The following is a 17,765-nucleotide window of genomic DNA, read 5'->3' as shown; positions in this document are numbered from 1 at the left end:
CCTCATATTTTACCCTTCTCCTCCACTCTCTATGCTTCACCTGAGTCCTGTATTTTAAGGTTGAACTTTCTGTTCAGCTCTAGTTATTACCACAGAAAAAAATTGATATTCCCCTGGTTCATTGAAAGGCAATCTTTTCCCCTGGAAGAGGATGTTCAGTTTTGATGGGTAGTTTATTCTCAGTTGCATTCCAATTTCTTTTGCCTTCTGGAATTTTACATTCCAAGCCCCTATGAGCCCTTAATGTAGTTGCTGCTAAGTTCTGTGTGATCCACAATATTTGAATTGTGTCCCTCTGGCTGCTTGTGATATTTTCTTTTTGACTTGGGAGTTCTGGAACTTGGCTATAATATTCCTGGGGGTTGATTTTTTTGGATCCCTTTCTGGGGGAGACAGGTGGAGTCTCTCAATTTCTATTTTGCCCTATGCTTCTAGAATATCAGGGCAAATTTCCTGTAGGACTTCTTTTAAAATGAGGTCAAGGCTCTTCTCCTGATCATGACTTTTAGGTATCCCAATAATTTTTAAATTATCTTTTCTGAATCTGTTTTCCAGATTAGTTGTTTTTTTCAATGAGATGTTTCATATTTTCTTCTAATTTTTCACTCTTTTGGTGTTGAAGTATTGTGTCGTGACTTCTCGTAATGTCATCTGCTTCCTTTAGCTTCATTCTACATCTGAAGGATTTGTTTTCCTCAGAGAGCTTTCATATCTCCTTTTCTATCTGGCAATTCTTCTTTTTAAGGCATTCTTCTCCTCAATAACTTTTTTGAACTGTTTTATCCCTTTGACTTATGCTGGTTTTTAACATGTTATTTTCTTCAGTATGTTTTTGGATCTCCTTGACTAAGCTGCTGACTTCTTTTTCATGTTTGTCCTTTGTCTCTCTCCTTTCTTTTCCCAATTTTTCTTCTATCTCCCTTACTTGATTTTCAAAAAATTTTTGAGTTCTTTCATAGCCTGAGCCCATCTCTCATTTTTCTTGGAGTCTTTAGATACAGGAGCTTATATTTCCTCATCTTCAGATTGAGTATTATGATCTTTCTTGTGATCATAGCCGAAGAATTTCTCAGTGGTGTTCCTCTTTTTTCTCTGTTTACTCATTTCTCCAGCTTGTGCCTGCTTTGGGGGTGCTTCCTAGCTTTTGAGTATTATTGGGACACCCACTTTGGGTTTTTTTTGAGACACCTCATTGGAACCTATATTCCTCCAAGGTCTTATGTTCTCTTGCCTATGCTTTGATATGTAGATGACCACAGGCACTCCCCTCTGCCCTGGAGCTGTGAGGAGGAAGGGTCCCTGCTATCTTAGTATGAAAGGTCAAACTGCAACCTGAATCTGAGTGTGGGCAAACAGCAAATTTCTACCCCAGGGAGAGTAGAGAGATTTTTGCAATCTTTCCTATCCCCTTACTGTCTGTGGGCTGTGCTCTGAAGGTGCAGGCTGGTTTCCCCTGATTCTCACTGCAGGTCCTGTGGATGCTCCTCACTCCACACTCATTCTGGTGCAGCAGAGTTCTCTCACCACCTCTTCAAGCTGTTCCTGGTGACCTCTGGGCTGGCCTGGGCTGGGCTGCACTGAGTTGTGGCTGGTACTTTTTTCCATCCCCCAGTCTTGATGAAAAATACCTTTCCCATGAAAGTTCTAGGTTATTTTGGACTGGGAAAATGTATCACTCAGCCCAAATTTTGGCTAGAGTCATAATTTGATGGCTTTTGGAGTTTGGGGGGGGAAGGTGTTTCTGGAACATGCTGCCTTGATGCTGCCATCTTGCCTCCAAAACCCCTTCTAACATTTCTAAAATATACAGAGAACTGAGTCAATTAAAAAAAAAAAAGACAAGCCATCCATAATTGACAAATGGTCAAAGGATATACAAAGGCAATTTACAGATAACGAAATCAAAGTGATCCATAGTCACATGAAAAATTGCTCTAAATCAATAATTATTAGAGAAATGCAAATTAAAGCATTTCTGAAGCATTACCTCACACCTCTCAGACTGGCCAATATGACCAGAAAGGACTATGATCATTGTTGGAAGGGATGTGGGAAATCTGGGATACTAATACATTGTTGGTGGAGCTGTGAACTCATCCAAATTTTTGGAGAACAATTTGGAATTATGCGCAAAAGGCAACAAAAATGTGCATACCCTTTGATCCAGCAATCCCACTACCAGGTCTATACCCTGAAGTGATTATGAAAATGGGTAAAAAATCACTTGTACAAAAATATTCATAGCAGCTCTGTTTGTGGTAGCAAAGAATTGAAAATTGAGTGAATGTCCATCAATTGGGGAATGACTTAATAAATTGTGGTATATGTATGTCATAGAACACTATTGTTCTATTAGAAACCAGGTGGGATGGGAATTCAGGGAAGCCTAGGAGTATGAACTGGTGCTGAGCAAGATGAATAGAACCAGAAGAACATTGTACGTACCCTTAACAGCAACAAGGGAGTGATGTTCAACCTTAAGGGACTTGTTCATACCAACAGAGCAACAATCAGGCATTTTGGGATATCTTCATTGAAGAATGTCATCTGTATCCTGAGAAAGAATTGTGAAGTTTGAACAAAGACCAAAGACCTTTACATTTTTAGAAAATGATATCTTAGTATGTAATTCTGCTATATCTCATACTTTGTTTCTTCATTAAGGATATGATTTCTCTCTCATCATATTCAACTTAGATCAATCAATGCATACCATGGAAACAATGTAAAAACTAACAAACTGCCTTCTGTGGGGGGTGGGGGAGGGAAGCAAGATTAGGGGGGGAAATTGTAAAATTCAAAATAAATAATATCTTTCTTAAAAAAAAGAAGTAAAAATCCCCAAAGATCAAGTTAGATATTATGAAAATCAAAGGGGAAATAAATAAAATTGAAAGCAAGAAAACCATTGATCTAATAAATAAACTTAGTTGGTTTTTGAAAAACCAATAAAATAGATCTGTAGTTAATCTGAATTACAAAAAGAAGAAAACCAAATTACCAATATAAAAAATGAAAAAGGTGAATTTACCAACATCTATGAGGAAATTAAAGAAATAATTAAGAGCTATTTTGCCCAATTGTTTGTCAACAAATTAGTAAAAATGGATGAATATTTATAAAAATATGTTATCCAGATTAAAAGAAGAGGAAATAAAATACTTAGATAATGCCATTTCAGAAAAAAAAAATTTAAAAAACCATCTTAAACTATCTAAGAAAAAATCTCCAGGCATGGATGGATTTATAAGTGAATTCTACTAAACATTTAAAGAACAACTGATTCCAATTCTATAAAATACTGTGGCCATTTTTTGTCTTATTTTGGTATAGGTATGAGTTGTGGGTCTATGCCTAGTTTTTGCCATACTATTTTCCAGTTTCCCTGACAGTTTTAATCAAATTTTGAGTTCTTAACACTGAAGCTAAAGTCTTTGTTCTGAATCAGTATCAGGCAGTTTTGATGACTGTCACTTTATAATATAATTTTAGTTCTAGTACAGCTAGGTCATCTTCCTTTGAATTTTTTTCATAAATTCCCTTGATATTGTTGACGTTTTGTTGCTATCTTTTCTAGTTCTGTAAAATAGTTTTTTTGGTAGTTTGATTGGTATGGAACTGAGGTAATTTAATTTGGCTAGAACTGTTATATTTTTAGCTCAGCCTTACCATGAGCAATTGATGTTTTTCCATTTGTTTAGATCTGACTTTATTTGTGTGAAATTTTTTTTGCAATTTTGTTCATATAGTTTTTCTTGGTTTGTCTTGGGAGGTAGATTCCCAAGTAATTTATGATGTCTACAATTACGTTAAATGGAATTTTTTTTAGCATCTCTTGCCCCTGGGCATATGGAAATGCTGATGATTTATGAGGATGTATTTTATATCATGAGGCTTTTCCGGAGTTGTCAATTGTTTTTTTTTTTACATTTTTTTAAATTTTTCCAAATACATGTTATAAAAGTTTTTTTGACATTCATCCATATGCCTATGCATATTTTTAAGTGACAGAATATCGTTCCACCCTTCCTTTCCACTCCCCTTCCCTACAGTGACAGATTAATATTGTACATTCACATTTGTACACTAATTTTCATTATGAGTAATTAGGATTAGGGAAAGATATACTTAAGAAATATTTTTGTAAAGTTAATGTAGCATTCATCAGATTCTGAAGCATTTTATTTTGTTTTGTTTTGTTTTGTTTTCCTTCCTCTGGATGGGGTTAGCATTGTCCATAGCTAGTCTAATAAGGTTGTCCTAGTTCTCTATAGTCTTATAGCTGTCCTAGCTCTCTGAACTGAATCAAATTTATAAGACTACAAACCATGTCACAATTAATAAATGGTCAAAGGTTAAGAACATTCAGATGAAGAAATTAAAGCTACATATAGTCACATGAAAAAAACACTCCAAATCATTATTAATTAGAGAAATACAAATTAAATTAACTATGAGGTAAAACCTCACACCTATCAGATTGGTTAATGTGATAAAATGGAAAATACTCAATGTTGGAGAAGATATGGGAAAATTGGAACATTATTGCATTATTGGTGGAGTTGTGAACTGATGTGACCATTCTGGAGAGCAATAAAGTTGATTATATCCTTTGATCCACCAATATTAGGCCTAAATCCAGTGGAAATGATAAAAGATGGAAAATCTCAAAATATTCATAGCAACTCTTTTTGTAGTGGCATAGAATTAGAAATTGAGAGAATGGCCATCATTTGGGTAATGGCTGAGTATGTTATGGTATGAGAATATTATGGAGTACTCTTGTTCTATAAAATATCATGAATGGAGAGGGGGTGGAGCCAAGATGTCAACAAGAAAGGACCATGTCTTAGGCGCTCACTCATAAAACTCATAAACTAAGGATTCTAACTAAATTTTTGAGAGACAGAGCCCACAGAGGGACCCAGTGAGGCAGTTCTCCTACTCAGGGTAACCTGGAAAAGGGCAGAAAGACTCTGCTCCCTGGGGTTGGAGGGGCTGCCCACCAGAGGGGTGGCCCGCCAGAGCAAAAGAACTTCAACCTCCGGAGGCAGCCCTAGGGTATTGGGAGCCAGGGCTCACAGCAGCGGGGAAGTTTCCTGAGCTACACCCCAGGGAGTACCGAGCACAAATTGGGGGAACAGCGGGGACCTCTGCCAGAGAAAACCCTTGGAGCCCAGCCCTCAGGGCACACAGCAAGCAGCATGGCCAGCATAGCCCAGATCCAGGAACAGAAGCAGGCCGAGCCAGTAAGTGGGAGCCCCCAGGGCATGAGCCCATTGAACCCAGGAAGAGGAGTGAAGAGAGACTGCAAAGGTTCTTACCACATTCAGATTCTGATCTCAGTCTAGGCCCCCCCCATAGAAGAGCAGCCCCCCACCTCAGCCCCGTGGCAGAGGATGGTGCATATGGTCATTCACAGACCAGGAGGGAGGACAAAGCCTCACATACTGAGACCATTGTGGGAGTGTCCCCAAAGCTCAGGAAGCACCCCAAAAACAGGCTTAGACTGGGAAAATGAGCAAGCAGAGAAAAAAGAGGAACACCATTGAGAAATATTTTGCAAATGAGCCCAAGAAGGATCAAAATACTCAGTCTGAAGATGAGGAAGCACAAGCTCCTGCATCTAAAGACTCCAAGAAAAACAGAAATTGGGCCCAGGCTATGACAGAGCTCAAAAAAGACTTTGAAAATCAAATGAGGGAGTTGGAAGAAAAACTGGGAAAAGAAATGAGAGAGATGCAGGAAAAACATGAAAATGAAGTCAGCAGCCTAGTCAAGGAAATCCAAAAAAGTGCTGAAGAAAACAGCATGCTAAAAACCAGCTTAGGTCAAATGGATAAAACAGTTCAAAAAGTTATGGAGGAGAAGAATATTTTCAAAAGCAAAATTGGCCAGATGGAAAAAAGAGATAAGAAAATTCTCTGAGGAGAACAAATCCTTCAGACAAAGAATAGAATTCAGGGAGATTGATAAATTTACCAGAAATCAGGAATCAATACTCCAAAACCAAAAAAATGAAAAATTAGAAGAAAATGTGAAATATCTCATTGAAAAAACAACTGATATGGAAAACAGACTTAGGAAAGATAATTTAAAAATTATTGGAATACCTGAAAATCATGATCAGGAATAGAGCCTTGACATCATTTTCAAAGTATTACTACAGGAAAATTGCCCTGATATTCTAGAAGCAGAGGGCAAAATAGAAATGGAGAGAATCCACCGATCCCCCCAAGAAAGAGATCCCAAAAAACCAACCCCTAGGAATATTATAGCCAATTTCCAGAACTCCCAAGTCAAAGAGAAAATATTACAAGCAGCCAGAAGGACACAGTTCAAATATCGTGGAGCTGCAGTCAGGATCACACAGGACTTAGCAGCAACTACATTAAAAGCTCGTAGGGCTTGGAATATAATATACTGGAAGGCAAAAGAGCTTAGAATGCAGCCAAGAATCAACTACCCAGCAAGGCTGAATGTCCTCTTCCAGGGAAAAAGATGGGCTTTCAATGAACCAGGAAAATTTCAGATGTTCCTGTTGGAATGGCCAGAGATGAACAGAAGGTTTGATCTTCAGACACAGGACTCAGGTAAAGCATAGAGAATGGAGGAGAAGGGGAAACTATGAAGGCCTTGATGATGATGAACTGCATGTATTCCTGTATAGAAAAATGACACTGATAATTCTCATATGAACCTTCTCAGTTAATAGAGCAGGTAGAGGGAGCTTTTATAGTTGAAGCACAGGAGAAAGCTGAATTTCAAGATAAAATATGGTGTACAAATGGAGTCAATAGAAAAAAAGGGAAATGTAATGGGAGAAAGAAAAAAGATAGGGGAATAGGCCAAGATATTTCATATAATAAGATTTTTCTTTATTACAATGAGCTATTGCAATGATATGGAAGGGGGGAAGGCAAGGGGGAATGAGGGAAATTTCGCTCTCATCAGAGGTGGTTAGGAGAGGAAACTCAATGGGGTATAAGCATCTGGAGTAAGAAGGAGGGGGGCATGGGGGAATGGGGGTGATGTGAGTGACAGAGGAGAGGATCAACCATGGGGGGAGAGTGGTCAGATATAACACATTTTCTTTTTTACTTCTTGCAAGGGGCTGGGATTGGAAGGCCTGTCCAGGACCATAGGGCCAGGTGGATGCTGGGCCTAAGGGGTGGTATGGGGGGCTCAGGGCCTCTTGGCCCCAGAGCCAGGGATCTGTCTGCTGCACCACTCAGATACCCTACAGCGTCAGAGTGAAAGGAGAGAGAAAATATAGTACATGGTAGTGGAGTTGCGATCAACAATGGCAATGGTGGAAAAATATGGAATTAACCTTTGCCATGGACTTATCATAAAGAATGTGATTTACCCACAACAGAGTTGTTGGTGTTGGAACAAAGACTCAAGTACAATTTTTATTATTATTATTTTTGGAGGGTGTAGGGCAAATGGGGCTGGGTGGCCTGCCTGGGGCCACATAGCAGGGTGATCGTTGGGTGTCTGGGGCTGGATTTGGACCCAGGTGCTCCTGGCTCAAGGGCCAATGATCTGTCCATCACCCAGCCACCCCTACTATTATTATGACTATTTTATTTTATTTTGGGTCCTTTTTTCTCTTTTTTTTTTGGTTTTTGCAGGGCAGTGGGGTTCAGGTGGCTTTCATGTCACACAGCTGGGTGATTGTTGGGTGCATGGGGCCGGATGTGGGCTCGGGTGCTCATGGCTCCAGGGCTGGTGCTTCGTCCATCACACCACCTGGCCATACCTACAATTATTACTATTTTTTTTTAATTTTAATTTTTTTCTCTCCCCTTTATAGCTCAAGCAAGTCTATATTTATGGGGGGAGGGGGGTTTTCATTTACTCTTAAACAAGAATATTTTATTAATGTAAAAAACATTATTTGCACAAAATGAGAATAAATATTAAAGAAAAAAGAAAAAATCATGAGTGGTCAGACTTTAAAGAAACATGGAAAGAATTACACGAATGAAGGTAGCAGAACCAAGAGAACATTATGCACATTAACAACAACATTGTGGGGCAGTTAGGTGTCACAGTGAATAGAGCACCAGCCCTGGAGTCAGGAGTACTTGAGTTCAAATCCATCCTCAGACACTTAATAATTATCTAACTGTGAGGCCTTGGGCAAGCCACTTAACCCCATTTGCCTTGCAAATTCCTAAAAAAAAATAAAACAGAAATAACAACATTGTGAAAGGATTAACTATGATGGATGTAGCTTCTATTAGCAGTTTAGTTGATCAAGGATGATGAGAGTCATCCACATCCAGAGGGGGAAAAAATCCTTGGAACCTGCATGCAAACTATGTTTACCTTTTAAAAATTTCTCTTATATTTTTCCTTCCTTTTGTCTTTTTTTTTACCCTTAGTTCTAATCCCTCATACACAAAATGACTAATATGTAAATATGTTATACATCAATGTACATGTATAACTCTCACAAGATTGTTTGCTACTATGGGGAAGGAGGAAGGAATGAAGGGTGGTAGAAAAATCTGAAACCCATAAATTTATAAATAAATAAATGTTGAAAAACTACCATAGCATGTAATTGGAAAAATAAAATACAATTTCAATAAAATAGAGTAGGATAGATAAACAAACAAAAAAGCAACAATCTCTAAAATTGCCATACTCACATCATCTTTGACCAGTTCTCTGTTGCTGTGTGCCAATACACATAGCCATTGTGGATACAAGTTTGCAGAAATTATTCAGAATCCCCCTGAGACATAAGCTCCTTTCTTCCCTGCATAGGAAGTATAGAAACATGGAACATACACAGAAGATAAGTTACTTGTAGACTCCAGACCACCTTTTCTCTTCCCGAAAATTATTCTCCCTTCCTTCTTTTCTCTCTCCTTGATTTACTCATTGTATTTCTAGTCTTGTTTGTTCATTTTGATGCTGCAAATACTAAAGTACATGAGCAAAAGCTTCCCCTGCTTTCTTCTCCAAACTTATGGATGCCACTATACTGCCTGCCATTTTTTCTTGCTAAATAAAATACTCTCCTATACAAATTTTCCTAATTTTTGCTTCTGGCAATAAACCTTTAACCATCATTTTTCAAAAGTCTTCAATAATTTTCCATTTCCATTGGGAAAAAAAGAAACACTGAGGCAGGATCATCTGTCTCTGTGGGGGGGAATTGTGGGCAGAAGAAACTTAGCTGATAGACATATTTTTCTCAAACCTTGGTGTGTTATTAGCTGTATCTTATTCTCACTGAAACCATCTATTATAGCAAATAGAGAAGTTCTGAGTATTGTGGATAAGTTCACTTGCCTTGGCAGTGTCATTTCCAGGGAGATACATATTGATAATGAGGTTGATACTCACATTGCCAGAGTGAGTTCAGTATGGGGGAGGCTTAGAAAGAAAGTGTGGGAGAGAAGAGGTATTAGACTGACTACCAAACTGAAGGTCTACAGAGAGACTGTGCTGACCTCATTGCTTTATGTCTGTGAAATCTGAACAGGCTACCAGTACCATTTCAGGAACTGAATCACTTCCATTTAAATTGCCTTAGGAAGATTCTGAAGATCACCCGGCAGAAGAAGATACCAGATACAGAGGTCCTTTCTCCAGCTAAACTGCCCAGCATTCCAACATTCCTACAGAGAGTACAATTGCAATGGGCTGGACACATTGTTAGAATGCTGGATATACATTTGACAGAAAGACTATTTAATGGAGAACTCACACAGGGCAAGTGCTCACAAGGGGGTCAGAAGAAGCTATACTGGGAGACCCTGAAGGTCTCTCTTAAGAACTTTAGAACTGATTGCAAAGGATGGGAAACATTGCACAGGACCACCCAGTATGGTGTGTCCTCTTTAGTGAGGGTGCTGCACTCCATGAGGAAGGCAGAATTGAAGCAGCTCAGATATTCAGATGAGAGGATATATGTGCCTGCATGTCCCTTCTTAGCTGCCCAGTTTCCTCTGGTAGCATTCAGTATCATCCCTGGTTTAAGGGAATCTATTTTCTTGTGATTTTAGAGAGTTTTTTGGATGCAGCTCAAGCTGTATCAAGCTTTCTGATATTGTGTTTATTTTTGAGACTCTATCTTATCCTCCTAAGGGTCTGTTTGAGGGGCCAGACATAATACCTTGGCCAAATTCACAAATACATATTATGCATCTTTTATATGCCAGCCAAAGTGCAAACTTCTGGGCATGCAAAAAAAGGCAAAATACCCCTGTCTTTAAGGAGCTCACAATCTAATGGAAAATTCCCTGTACTAAAAATTATGCAGAAAAAAAGATTTATTTAGAATAAATTGGAAATAATTTCAGAAGGAAGGTCCTAGGTAGTTTACTAAGAGGGAACCAAAAAAAGCTTTATATAGAAAGTGGGATTTTAACTAAAACTTGAAGAAAGCCAAAAAGTGGAAACTAGAAGGAGGAGAATTCCAGGCCTGAGGGAATCAATAGAAATGTCTGGAGTCAGAGATGGAGTGTTTTGTTTGAAGAAGAGCAAAAGGTCATTATTACTGGCTCATAGAGTCCATGGAGATGAGCAAGGTTGTAAGATATTGGAAAAGTAAGATAGGGCTTGGTTATAAAAGTTGTTAAAAGCTGATTTTAATGATTTGGGAGATAATAGACAGTGAAGGTGTTTATTGCATGGAAGCTGAGGGAGATTTTTAAACCTACACTTTGAGAAAATTTATTTAACATCAAGAGTGAGGAGAGACTTGTTCCAGGAAGATAATCTAGATAGACAATAGATAGTTATTCAGAGTTGAATGCCTGTGCTAGAGTGGCAGCAGGATCAGAGAAGAGTAGAAGGCTTAAACAAGTGAAGGTATGTATGAAGGTAGTAATACCAGCAGACCTTGGCAACAGATTAGCTATGGAGGAGGGGAAGGAGTAGTGTCAAGTCAAGGATGACCAGTTACAACCAGATTGTAAGGCCTGGGAGGATGGATTTATTCTTAAGTGCTTACCTAAAATCCTATGCCTGTAACTTCAAAATACTTTCTACCAATACTATAGCTTGAAAAACAATCTAAGATATCTGTATTTTTTTAATCATTGTAGGTAATGAGATCTCCTAATGCTTTTTTTTTGAATAGGTGAGTATGTTGATAAAATAAGTGTGCCAGGAAGATTAATCTAGAATTGATGTACATTAAAGTTTAGAGTAAGGAGTGCTTAAATGTAGGGATAGGGTTTTGCAGGAAAAAATGGATGAAGGGAATTTGTGATTCAAAGAGCTATGATTAAGGTTGTAAAAATAAAAATAGATAAATAAATGCAAATTGTCTTCACTGAATTATTTTAATTTACCTACTTTGTTCCCAAATCTAAGAAATTGTCAACTCATAGAATCTTTCTTTTTTCTTTCTCACTTTTTTGAATTCCTTTTTCTATTCTTCCCTCTTCCTATGGCCTGGAGTAGTAGATTGATTGGGGATAAAAGGGCAAAAGAAAGGTCAATCTATTCAACTTTGTTTTTATTTCATGCATCAGGCCTGAATATAAAATAATTCTTGTCTGGTCTGCTTCAAGTTCTTAATGCTTTGAGTAGTAAATCAGTTTCTTCTGGGCTCAAGCCACACTAAACCAGGCCAGTCATATACCTGAATATATGAGGTGTGAGTTTAAAGTAATGCGACACCCTCAGGTATCGCCTCATACCCATCAAACTATCACAGATGCTAAAAGATGAGAAAATTCATTGTTGCAGGAGATATGGGAATATAGGAATGCTAAATCACTCCTGGTAGATCTGTGAATTGGTTTAGCCATTCTGGAAAATAATTTAAAATTATGCACAAAAAAGTTACTATATGGTTTATTCTCTTTTACCCAAAGATTATAAAAATGCAGGTTGTATCCTAAAACAATTACTGAGAACATGAAAAAACCTATGTGTATAATACTATTCATAGTAGCACTATTTGTAAAAAAAAAACTTGGAACAAAATATTTTCCTTATAATTAGAGAATAAATAGTTAGATTATGTTGTATGGTGAAAAAACATTGATTCAGCACTAGGAAAAAAAAAACCTATTTTCAAATCTTGCTTCTGATATTTAAAATCTGTGTGACTTTGGGCAAGTCACTTAACCTGGACAGTTTGGAGAAGGGATGGGTTTAAGGCAAAAAACAATGAATTCTGTTTGGTGGGGCATGTTGAATTTGCCTAGGGGACATCCAGATGAAGATGCAAAAAACAACATATATATTTGTATTCCTCACTTTTGTTTCATGCAGTAGAACCACTAGATGTTATCTGACCTGACCTAATGCATTATATACAACAAATAATATACAGACCTTTTCATCTCTCTCTCTCTCTCTCTCTCTCTCTCTTTCTCTGTCTCTGAAATATCAGTTTTATTTCATTATATATACTGATACCTGGAGTGTGTGTGTGTGTGTGTGTGTGTGTGTGTGTGTGTGTGTGTGTGTCTATAAACAGAAGAGTGAGAATGATGAGGGAAGAAGCAAGGTATAACCTCTGGATACCTTTTCCTCCAACCTCCAGACTGGATGTAAATCACTCCAAAACATTTAGCATTTTTACCCTTTAATTTTCACTTTAGCCCTTTCATTTCTCTATTCTTGTTCTCTGGCATCAAAAGCACCAACCGTATCCCTACTCTTAGGAAAAGGGGAATTAAATGGGTTGGAAAAGAGAACTGGATCAAAGTTAAAGTGGAACTATCTGCTCTTTTACCTCAACATTTTTTTAAATAATATCAAAGTGGAACAATATATGTGCGGACTTTGCCTTAAAATCATATATAAGATGCCAGTTTTATTCTATAACTACCACCACCAATAGCACCAGCACCAGCACCAGTACTACCCCTACCCCCCTACCCCATCACCAACACCAGCACCAGAACCAGCACCACTACCACCACTACCACTACTACTACTACTACTACTACTACTACTACTACTACTACTACTACTACTACTACTACTACTACTACTATTACTGCTACTACTATTACTGCTGCTGCTGCTGCTGCTACTATTACTACATAAAGCCCATTAAGAGTTCAGAGGTAAAAGAAATTATTTTTGAGAGGTGAGAGAAAAATAGTTAAATATTCCATCCAACTGTTGACTCTCTAAAATTCAATAGCTTTTGTCGTCCTCAACACTAATAAATCCTATAGATGAAGAAAAGGAGAGATTATAGAGGGAAAGCCCAAGAAGGAGTAAAGATATAGATAGATAGATAGAAATGGGTATATATATAAATATATATATGTAAATAGATAGATAGATATAGGTATATAGATAGACATACCCAAATCATATTATAACAGGTATGTCATGTATCAAGTGGAATCAGGTAACTTAATCTTCCATTTACTATCTCTTGGATACAAAATGAATTTCCTGGTCCTGGGTCTTCTTTGATATAGTCTTTGTCTTTGCTCTAGTCTAAGTAACAGGATCTTGGAGTTGATATCTCATGAATGGCAGAAGGTCATAGAATGAGCTAATTTGGGGGTTTGACCTTTAAAAAGAGATAAATATGTGAGATACAGTATTGTGATATCAACACAGTTAAAGGAGTAGACATAAAGAGAAGAGATCATTGGCAGTATTACTTTATTGGATCAAATACAAAACATTCTCTTTGTCATTCAAAACCCTTCATAACCTTTCCAGTCTTTTTACACCTTATTTCCCAAGACAAACCCTATCATCCCTCGAGGTTTCTATGAACAAGATCCTCCTCCATCTCTCCATTCCAGATATTCCCTTTATTTACCTCATACTCGGAATGTTCTCTTCTCTGCTCTGAAACTATTGAGCCTCCTGACTTCCTTGAAGTCCTAACCAAAATCCCACCTTCTATATAGGAAGCCTTTTGCAACCCATTATTTCCAGTGTCTTCTTTCTCCTAATTCCTATTTATCCTATGGATAGCATACTTTGCATATATCTATATATAGAGATAGAGATATACTTGCATATTATCTCCAGATATGCCCAGAGTTTAGCAGAGTCACTGACATATAGTAGGTGCTTAGTAAATATTTATTCATTTGGTTGATTAAAGAGAGGATAATAAAAACTCAAAAGATGTTTTCCTCAAAGAGAAGATTCAGAGAGGAGACATTCAAAGATGCTAATTTACTCAAAGACTTAAAGACCAACATATCCATGTGATCTCTTTCTGGGTCTCTATAACTAGAATGATAAATAGAGAAATTGAGCCTCAAGGAGAGGGAAAAAAGAAAGGTATTCAGAGTTCCAAAAAGAAAAGGTACAAGAAATTACTTGTGTCACTGATCCCTAGAAAGAGGCCATGGACTATAATAGCTGCATGATCTCAAAGGGGTGATTTAGATAAAAAAAAATTTAAGGTATAATCTGAGCCTATCCCTCCACTGACACTGAGTCTTGAAGACTGTATTGTCTTAATGAAAAATGAGAATTGTCAAAGGAAAAGATTGCTCAGTGTCCTCTGGAAAGGAGGAAGAGTTCTTGAGTACTGAAGACTTAGATACAAATGCCTTCTGTATTTTTTATCAGGTTAAGCAAAATTAGTACTCTCTATATTGCTATCCTAAGTAGAAGAACTGATGTCCCTTAAAGGGATATGAACAAACTTTGATGTTTCCAGGAAAAAAAAAACTCTGATTGGGGACAGCACCAGTCAAGTTCTAATGTTTCCAGAAGCAATAGTAGCATAAGTCATGGGTATTTTGTAAGAGATTTTCTATCGTCATATCTCAGTCTGTTGAGTCGTTGGTTATGTTATGACATTAGGTTGTTTATAGTGAGCCCTTCACATAAAGGCACATCTAGACATAATCTGACATTTAGTAAATTTTTTATAGCTCCAGTAGGACATGTCTTTTGAGTTGCTTTTTTTCTGTGATGGTTGACCGGTATTTATGCCCTATTAATTCCCCTGGAGACTACTGTGGATTTATGAGACATATGGGCAAGTTTATCTACACATGCAGGGTCATTGATGTGAGTTTGAACCTCTGACCTATATATTATTGCATTGTGCTCTGAACTAAGTAGTCAGAGCTAGTATGAAATAGAAGGCAAGTTCTTACTACAGCCATCAAACAACTATGGAATGCTCTGTGGTTTTAATCTCTGTGACCCCATTTTGGAATCCCCCTATCATAATAGCTTTGTTTCCCCCTACCCCTCCACTTTTCCCACTCTAGTCTGAGAAAACTGATTTCAAATAACATGTTCAATGAAATCAGGATGATCCTATGAGGTCAAAGAGTTCTATTTTGTCATGGAATTTTTAAAATGAGCCGGACAATTTTATGGTCTGTAATAAAACTATGGTTATGCCAGCTAAAATAAAAAAGCTAATCAGATCCTGAGTTTCAGGACATAAACTTGTCACTATGAGGATTAAAAAGATGTCCCTTCCCTCCTGGATATCAGTACAAAATCCTTCTGTGAATTTTCACTTTTCAGTAATCTCTGTCAGATTTTTTTTTTTGCTCTCAGTCAAAGGTCAGGTGATGAGGTTTACAGATCCCTTTGAAGTTGATTCTCCAGGATTTATTCAGTTTAAGAAATCAAATTCTTAATTCAGGTGACTAATGAATTCTGCTGAAGTCAAGAAAGGTGTCAATGAGCTCTAGGTTTCTAAAATCACATATCCCTCACCAAAATGGTTGTTGACTAACATCATTTTGAGTATCACTTGGTGCATTATTATCAAGGCCATTTTAAAGTCAGAAATTTTACTATAATGTGAATCCTTATGTAACTGAAAGAACATGAGAGTAATAGGTAAGAAACTTTGATCTGAATCTTGACATTAATTGTGTGATCTTGCTGATGATTTAAGGTCCAATCTCTTTTGTGCATAGTGTGCCAGGCTAGAGTATGGAAGATTCATCTTCCTGAATTCAAGTCTGACCTCAGACACCAGTTTTGTAACCCGGGTAGGTAAATTAACCTTGTTTGCCTCAGTTTCCTCATCTGTAAAATGATCTAGAAAAGAAAGTGGCAAATCACTCCAGTATCTCTGTCAAGAAAACTCCAATTGGGATCATAAAGAGCCAGGAATTAACTAACTGTACAGGGAATTTTTTTTGCTAAGTTCTGGGAATACAAAGAAAGGTCAAAACAAAGAAAAAGAAAAAAGTAATCAAAAAACCCCCATGATCCTTGACTTCAGGAAGCTCATGTTCTATTGAGAAAGATAACATACAAGCAAGATATGTGCAATGTAAATTGGAGGTAATCTTAGAAAGGAAGCATTAGCAGTTTTGAGAAGGGAGGGATTGTCACCAGGATGGGATTCTTGGAGAAACTGATTTTATCTGAGTCCTAAAGGAAGGCAGAGATACCAAGAATATGAGAAGGATAGTCAGTGAAAAATCAGTCAGGAGATGTATCACCGTACTTGAGAAGACTAATATTGCTGGAGTATAACATTAGAGTATAACTGAGGAGAGCAAACTAGAAGAAGACTGAAGAGTAGGGCTTATATAAAATCAAACACTATATTATGGGGGGTATTAATTTAGAATACATTTTAATCAGATATACTTTTTTAAGTAAAAATAAAAGTAAAAGATTCAAAACCTTCATTAGGAAGATTAAGTTACTAGGAAAACATCTGTTGAATCCCACAAAATCTGAGGAAAAGGAGAAAAAAACACCTTCAGACTTTTAATTCAGAATTTGAGATAATTAAATTCTTATTTTAGGATGGAATCATTATGACTTGTAATTTCTTTTTTGTTCTTAATTGAAAAGAATCTGTAGTTGGAATATTTCAGTCCTATGCACCCAGACACTTGATGGTTTGGCCATTGAATCCACACCTGCTCCCAAAATTGGCAAGGCAACACTTACTGTGAAGAATCAGTTGTTTTAAATGGCTAATTGGTTACAGGTGCAATGAATTAACCATCTGCCATAGAACTAGACCAAACCTGAAAAAAAGAAGGAAAATCCCTTTTCCTCTCTTACTTCAGGAGCTCCTCAGGAAATTTTAGTGAGATCTTACTTGTAATCTTCTGAATCTGAGATTCAGTATATCTTTACAGGTGACTGTAAAGGAGTCTATTACAATTCTCTTTATCTATGTGTGTGTGTGTGTATATATATATATATATATATATATATATATATATGTGTGTGTGTGTGTGTGTGTGTGTGTGTGTGTGTGTGTGTTTGTGTGTGTTTGTAAGATGAATCAGTCTCCTCTTGAAGCAAATAAAATATTGTGTCCTAGATAAAGCATAAGCTCTAGAAATCAGAAGACCTGGATTTAGGTCCCAGCTCTGATATTTATTACCTGACTGACCTCCAGAAAATTATTTATCCTCCCTAGGCTTTGAACTACAATGCCTCTCAGGTTCCATCCATCTCTAAATATGATAAAAAAAATTTTATCACAAAAATTTGAGGCTGTTTTCTGAAGAAAGCAATGTACATTCTAGGGTCTCCTAATCACTCTAAATTGCTAGACTTTTGTTTCTGAGATTTTCCCTTGTGTGAATTTCCTCTAAGGCACATTGGCTTCTCTGTGTTTGGGCTTCAATTCTTTCTTGTTTCTCTGATACTCCAATTTTTACAAATTCTTATGGCTGAAGTTTTTAGCAGACAGAAAGATATGGGATTAAAGGCTCATTCCTCTTTCTGTGGGCTGAATCTCATCATAGTTAGCATTGTAATTTATATGCCAATGAGATGCAAGGCAAATCAGGTCTTCTGATTGCTCAGTTGAGGTGAGTAACCATATTTCTAATTGTGTAACAGCT

General features: G+C 37.2%; 1 long non-coding RNA gene across 1 annotated transcript in view; it reads right to left on the bottom strand.

The window, feature by feature from the left end:
• Positions 1-17,765, bottom strand: part of LOC141521289 (uncharacterized) — a 64,695-nt gene that overhangs the window by 6,519 nt on the left and 40,411 nt on the right. The window contains exon 2 of the long non-coding RNA XR_012477882.1: positions 8,664-8,773. This is a non-coding gene — a long non-coding RNA (uncharacterized LOC141521289). The remainder of the gene's footprint in view (positions 1-8,663; positions 8,774-17,765) is intronic.

The sequence above is a fragment of the Macrotis lagotis genome, chromosome 1, assembly GCF_037893015.1.
Source record: "Macrotis lagotis isolate mMagLag1 chromosome 1, bilby.v1.9.chrom.fasta, whole genome shotgun sequence".
Lineage (NCBI taxonomy): Eukaryota > Metazoa > Chordata > Mammalia > Peramelemorphia > Peramelidae > Macrotis > Macrotis lagotis.
Note: the sequence above shows the minus strand (reverse complement) of the source record. Positions and strands in the feature narration are given on the sequence as shown.